This window comes from Arachis hypogaea, chromosome 6, assembly GCF_003086295.3.
Source record: "Arachis hypogaea cultivar Tifrunner chromosome 6, arahy.Tifrunner.gnm2.J5K5, whole genome shotgun sequence".
In the NCBI taxonomy this organism is placed as follows: Eukaryota; Viridiplantae; Streptophyta; class Magnoliopsida; order Fabales; family Fabaceae; genus Arachis; species Arachis hypogaea.
This window is the reverse complement of record NC_092041.1, coordinates 45,412,446-45,419,851: the sequence shown is the minus strand read 5'-3', so window position 1 is coordinate 45,419,851 and position 7,406 is coordinate 45,412,446. Positions and strand designations below refer to the sequence as shown.

The following is a 7,406-nucleotide window of genomic DNA, read 5'->3' as shown; positions in this document are numbered from 1 at the left end:
CCAAGATCCGGCAACAACACCAAGTTTTTGGCGTTATTGCCCGGGATTGTTCTAGTTTGGACAACTGACGGTTCATCTTGTTGCTTAGATTAGGTATTTATTTTTTTTTCGAAATTCTTGAAGATGAATTCTAGAGTTTCATGATGATTTGTTGAAATCTGGCTGGCTGAGAAGCCATGTCTAATTTCATTGGACCGAGGTTTCAACTTATCACCACAAAAGCTTGTTGATTTTTATCAATCTTGCTTTTGGAGCAATGATCTGCTAAGGCTTGGCTGGCCTCTGCCCATGTCTAGTGTTTTGGACCGAAGCTTTCTTTGAAAGCTTGGCTGGCTGTGAAGCCATGTCTAATTCCTGGACCGAAGCCTTAGACTAGCATTGCACTGATTCCTGGAATTCTCATTAAGAATTTTGATACCTTTTTCCACTTAATTTTCGAAAAACACAAAAAAAAAATTTCAGAAAAATCATAAAATCCAAAAATATTTCTTGTTTGAGTCTAGTGTCTCATCATAAGTTTGGTGTCAATTGCATGCATTCATTCATGTATCTTAGTGATCTTCAAGATGTTCTTGATGATTTACTTGCTCTGATCTTTGAATTCAATTGACTTGATTGTTTTGTGTGTCTCATATGCATTTTCATTTTGTTAGTGTCAGTAGTATACAAACTGCTAAGTTTGGTGTCTTGCATGCAATGTTATTTGATTTTAATTGCATTTTGATCATTAAAAATCCAAAAATATTTTTTATTTGTGTCTTTTCAAGTCAATAATACAGAGAATTGAAGATTCAGAACATACAGCAGAGGAATTGCACAAAGAAAGCTGGGCGTTCAAAACGCCCAGTGAAGAAGGACAGACTGGCGTTTAAACGCCAGCCAGGGTACCTGGTTGGGCGTTTAACGCCCAAAAGGGTAGCATTTTGGGCGTTAAACGCCAGAATGGATACCATTCTGGGCGTTTAACGCCAGGATGGCTAAAGGGGAAGATTTTGTTTTCAAATCAATTTTTTTTCTAAGTTTTCAAAATCTTTTCAAAATCAAATCTTTTTCAAATCAATTTTTCAATCAAATCTTTTTCAAAATCAATTTCTTTCTATTTTCTAAGATACTTACTATCAATTAATGATTTGATTCAACATTTCAAGTATGTTACCTTTTCTGTTGAGAAAGGTTTAATGTTTGAATCATATCTTTTCTTGTTAGTCAAGTTTTTAATTTTCAAAATCAAATCTTTTTAAAATGTTTTTCAAATCATATCTTCTCAATCACATTTTTTTTTAAAAAAAAAACTAAATCATATTTCCTTAACCACATCTTTTTCAAAATAGTTTTCAATCAAATCTTTTTGATTTCTAATTTTAAAATCTTTTTCAAAAATCACTTGATTTCTTTTCCACTTTCATTTTCGAAAATCAAGTAATGTTTTCAAAAATGTTTTCAAAATCTCTTACTTAATTTTCGAAAATTACTTCCCTCCTTCTCACATCCTTCTATTTATGGACTAACACTATCCCTTAATGCAAAATTCGAACTCCATCTTCTTTGATAAGTTCGAATTTTCTACTTCTGTCTTCTATTCTTCTTTTCCTTTGACACTTTAAGGAATCTCTATACTGTGACATAGAGGATTCCACATTTTCTTGTTCTCTTCTCTTTCTTATGAGCAGGAGCAAAGACAAAGGCATTCTTGTTGAGGCTGATCCTGAACCTGAAAGGACCTTGAAGAAAAAGCTAAGAGAAGCCAAAGCACAACTCTCTTTAGAGGACCTGACCGAATTCTTCAAAGAAGAAGGACATATGGCAGCTGAAAACAACAATGCCAACAATGCAAGGAAGGTGCTGGGTGACTTTACTGCACCTACTCCCGATTTCTATGGGAGAAGCATCTCTATCCCTGCCATTGGAGCAAACAAATTTGAGCTTAAGCCTCAATTAGTTTCTCTAATGCAACAGAATTGCATGTTCCATGGACTTCCATTGGAAGATCCTCATCAGTTCTTAGCTGAGTTCTTGCAAATCTGTGACACTGTCAAGACTAATGGGGTTGACCCTGAGGTCTACAGACTTATGCTATTCCCTTTTGCTGTAAGAGACAGAGCTAGAACATGGTTGGACTCTCAACCTAAAGAAAGCCTGGACTCTTGGGAAAAGCTAGTCAATGCCTTCTTGGCAAAGTTCTTTCCACCTCAAAAATTGAGTAAGCTTAGAGTGGAAGTCCAAACCTTCAGACAGAAGGAAGGAGAATCCCTCTATGAAGCTTGGGAAAGATACAAACAATTAATCAGAAAGTGTCCTTCTGATATGCTTTCTGAATGGAGCATCATAGGTATTTTCTATGATGGTCTCTCTGAACTATCCAAGATGTCTTTGGATAGCTCTGCTGGAGGATCTCTTCATTTGAAGAAGACGCCTACTGAAGTTCAAGAACTGATTGAAATGGGTGCAAATAACCAATTCATGTATACTTCTGAAAGGAATCCTGTGAACAATGGGACTAGTCAGAAGAAAGGAATTCTTGAGATTGACACTCTGAATGCCATATTGGCACAGAACAAAATATTGACCCAACAAGTCAATATGATTTCTCAAAGTCTGTCTGGAATGCAAAATGCACCAAGCAGTACTAAGGAAGCTTCATCTGAGGAAGAAGCTTATGATCCTGAGAACCCTTCAATAGAAGAGGTGAATTACATGGGAGAACCCTATGGAAACACCTACAATCCTTCATGGAGGAATCATCCAAATCTTTCATGGAAGGATCAACAGAGACCTCAACAAGGTTTCAATAACAATAATGGTGGAAGAAACAGGTTTAGCAATAGCAAGCCTTTTCCATCATCTTCTCAGCAACAGACAGAGAGTTCTAAGCAGAATACCTCTGACTTAGCAACCATGGTCTCTGATCTAATCAAAACCACTCAAAGTTTCATGACTGAAACTAGGTCCTCCATTAGGAATTTGGAAGGACAAGTGGGTCAGCTGAGCAAGAAAATTACTGAACTCCCTCATAGTACTCTCCCAAGCAATACAGAAGAAAATCCAAAAGGAGAGTGCAAGGCCATCAACATGGCCGAATTCTGGGAGGAAGAAGAGGCAGTGAACGCCACTGAGGAAGACCTCACTGGACGTCCACTGGCCTCCAATGAGTTCCCAATGAGGAACCATGGGAATCTGAGGCTCAAACTGAGACCATAGAGATTCCATTGGACTTACTTCTGCCATTCATGAGCTCTGATGAGTATTCTTCCTCTGAAGTGGATGAGTATGTCACTGAAGAGCAAGTTGCCAAATACCTTGGAGCAATCATGAAGCTGAATGACAAGTTATTTGGAAATGAGACTTGGGAGGATGAATCCCCTTTGCTCACCAAAGAACTGAATGACTTGTCTAGGCAGAAACTGCCTCAAAAGAGGCAGGATCCTGGGAAGTTTTCTATACCTTGTACCATAGGCACCATGACCTTCAAGAAGGCCTTGTGTAACTTAGGGTCAAGTGTAAACCTCATGCCCCTCTCTGTAATGGAGAAATTAGGGATCTTTGAGGTGCAAGCTGCAAAAATCACACTAGAGATGGCAGACAACTCAAGAAAACAAGCCTATGGACTTGTAGAGGATGTTCTGGTAAAGGTTGAAGACCATTACATCCCTACTGATTTCATAGTCCTAGAGACTGGAAAGTGCATGGATGAATCCATCATCCTTGGCAGACCCTTCCTAGCCACAGCAAAGGCTGTGATTGATGTTGATAGAGGAGAGTTGATCATTCAAGTGAATGAAGAATCCTTGGTGTTTAAGGCCCAAGGATATCCCTCTGTCATCATGGAGAGGAAGCATGAAGAGCTTCTCTCAAAACAGAGCCAAAAAGAACCCCACAGTCAAACTCTAAGTTTGGTGTTGGGAGGCCACAACCAAACTCTAAGTTTGGTGTTGAACCCCCACATTCAAACTCTAAGTTTGGTGTTGGGAGGTTCCAACACGGTTCTGAGCATTTCTGAGGCTCCATGAGAGTCCTCTGTCAAGCTAATGACATTAAAGAAGCGCTTGTTGGGAGGCAACCCAATGTTTTATAATTAACTATTTTCTTTTGTTATTATATGTCTTTTGTAGGTTGATGATCATAAGAAGTCACAAAATCCATGAAAAAAGCAAAAACAGAATGAAAAACAGGAAGAAAAATAGCACACCCTGGAGGACGCACCCACTGGCGTTTAAACGCCAGTAAGGTTAGCTGTTGGGCGTTTAACGCCCAGTCTGGCACCATTCTGGGCGTTTAACGCTAGAAAGGGGCACCAGACTGGCGTTAAACGCCAGAAAGGGGCAAGATGCTGGCGTTAAACGCCAGAAATGGGCACCAGCCCGGCGTTTAACGCCAGAAATGGCACAAAACGTGATTTTGAATGCCATTTGGTGCAGGGATGACTTTTCCTTGACACCTCAGGATCTGTGGACCCCACAGGATCCCCACCTACCCTACCACTCTCTCTCTTCTTCACCAATCACCTCAACACCTCTTCCCCAAAAACCCTTCACCTATCAAATCCCATCTTTCTCTTCACCACTCACATCCATCCTTCATAAAACCCCACCTACCCCACCATTCAAATTCAAACCACTTTCCCACCCAAACCCACCCTCAAATGGCCGAACCTCTCTCTCCCCCTCTCCTATATAAACCCTCCTTCACTCCTTCATTTTCACACACCTTAAACACTACTTCTTCTCCCTTTTGGCCGAACACAAAGCCCTCTCCATCTCCTCCATTTCTTCTTCTTCTACTCTCTGCTTTCTTCTTTTGCTCGAGGACGAGCAACCATTTTAAGTTTGGTGTGGTAAAAGCATTGCTTTTTGTTTTTCCATAACCATTTATGGCATCCAAGGCCGGAGAAACCTCTAGAAAGAGGAAAGGGAAGGCAAAGGCTTCCACCTCCGAGTCATGGGAGATGGAAAGATTCATCTCAAGGGTGCATCAAGACCATTTCTATGAAGTTGTGGCCTTGAAGAAGGTGATCCCCGAGGTCCCTTTTTCACTCAAAAAGGGTGAATATCCGGAGATCCGACATGAGATCCGAAGAAGAGGTTGGGAAGTTCTTACCAACCTCATTCAACAAGTCGGAATCTTGATGGTTCAAGAGTTCTATGCCAATGCATGGATCACCAAGAACCATGACCAAAGTGTGAACCCGAATCCAAAGAATTATCTTACTATGGTTCGGGGGAAATACTTGGATTTTAGTCCGGAAAGTGTGAGGGTGGCGTTCAACTTGCCTATGATGCAAGGAGATGAACATCTCTACACTAGAAGGGTCAACTTTGATCAAAGGTTGGACCAAGTCCTCACAGTCATATGTGAAGAGGGCGCCCAATGGAAGAGAGATTCAAGAGGAAAGCCGGTTCAATTAAGAAGGCAGGACCTCAAGCCCGTGGCTAGAGGATGGTTAGAGTTCATACAACGCTCAATCATTCCCACTAGCAACCGGTCCGAAGTTACCATAGACCGGGCTATCATGATCCATAGCATCATGATTGGAGAAGAAATAGAGGTTCATGAGGTTATAGCCCAAGAACTCTATAAGGTGGCGGACAAGTCCTCTACCTTGACAAGGTTAGCCTTTCCTCATCTCATTTGTCACCTCTGTTATTCAGTGGGAGTTGACATAGAGGGAGACACCCCCATTGATGAGGACAAGCCCATCACTAAGAAGAGGATGGAGCACACAAGAGATCCCACTCATCATGAGATCCCTGAGATTCCTCAAGGGATGCACTTTCCTCCACAAGACTATTGGGAGCAATTAAACACCTCCCTAGGAGAGTTGAGTTCCAACATGGGACAACTAAGGGTGGAGCATCAAGAACACTCCATCATCCTTCATGAAATTAGAGAAGATCAAAGAATCATGAGGGAGGAGCAACAAAGACAAGGAAGAGACATTGAGGAGCTCAAGCACTCCATAGGATCTTCAAGAGCAAGAAAGAGCCGCCATCACTAAGGTGGACCCGTTCCTTGATTTCCTTGTTCTTTATTCTTCTGTTTTTCGAATTTTATGCTTATGTTTATCCATGTATGTGTCTTGTGATCATTAGTGTCTTAGTGTCTATGCCTTAAAGTTATGAATGTCCTATGAATCCATCACCTTTCTTGAATAAAAACGTGCTTAATTGATAAAAGAAAGAATTGCATGAATTTTGAATTTTATAACAGTTTAATTATTTTGATGTGGTGGCAATATTTTTGTTCTCTGAATGTATGCTTAAACAGTGCATATGTATCTTGAATTTGTGGTTTATGAATGTTGGCTCTTGAAAGAATGATGAAAAAGGAGACATGTTACTGAGGATCTGAAAAATCAATAAAATGATTCTTGAAGCAAGAAAAAGCATTTCTATTCAAAAAAAAAAACCGAAAAAAAGAAAAAAAAAAGAAAAAAATTTATAGAGAAATAAGAGTTGTGATCCAAGGCAAATAAGAGTGTGCTTAAGAACCCTGGACACCTCTAATTGGGGACTTTAGCAAAGCTGAGTCACAATCTGAAAAGGTTCACCCAATTATGTGTCTGTGGCATGTATGTATCCGGTGGTAATACTGGAAGACAGAGTGCTTTGGGCCACAGCCAAGACTCAATAAGTAGCTTTGCTCAAGAATCATCATACTTTACTAGGAGAATCATTAACATTATCTGGATTCTAAGTTCCTAAAGAAGCCAATCATTCTAAGTTTCAAAGGATAGAGTGAGATGCCAAAACTGTTCAGAGGCAAAAAGCTAAAAGCCCCGCTCATCTAATTAATACTGATCTTCATAGATGTTTTTGGAATTCATTGCATATTCTCTTCTTTTTATCTTATTTGATTTTCAGTTGCTTGAGGACAAGCAACAATTTAAGTTTGGTGTTGTGATGAGCGGATAATTTATACACTTTTTGGCATTGTTTTTAGTATGTTTTTGGTATGATATAGTTAGTTTTTAGTATATTTTTATTATTTTTTAGTTAAAATTCACTTTTCTGGACTTTATTATGAGTTTGTGTGTTTTTCTGTGATTTCAGGTATTTTCTGGCTGAAATTGAGGGACCTGAGCAAAAATCTGATTCAGAGACCAAAAAGGACTGCAGATGTTGTTGGATTCTGACCTCCCTGCACTCGATGTGGATTTTCTGGAGCTACAGAAGCCCAATTGGCGCGCTCTCAACGGAGTTGGAAAGTAGACATCCTGGGCTTTCCAGCAATATATGATAGTCCATACTTTGCCCAAGATTTGATGGCCCAAACCGGCGTTCAAAGTCACCCTCAGGAATCCCAGCGTTAAACGCCAGAACTGGCACCAAAATGGGAGTTAAACGCCCAAACTGGCACTAAAGCTGGCGTTTAACTCCAAGAAGAGTCTCTGCACGAAAAATGCTTCATTG

The 7,406-nt window shown here is 40.1% G+C and overlaps 1 non-coding gene across 1 annotated transcript; it reads right to left on the bottom strand.

Annotated features, from left to right (window-relative positions):
• Window positions 1-2,202: 2,202 nt before the first annotated feature.
• LOC112699830 (small nucleolar RNA R71) lies at window positions 2,203-2,310 on the bottom strand. Its single transcript, XR_003152767.1, has one exon. It is a non-coding gene; the product is annotated as a small nucleolar RNA R71 (small nucleolar RNA).
• Window positions 2,311-7,406: the final 5,096 nt, after the last annotated feature.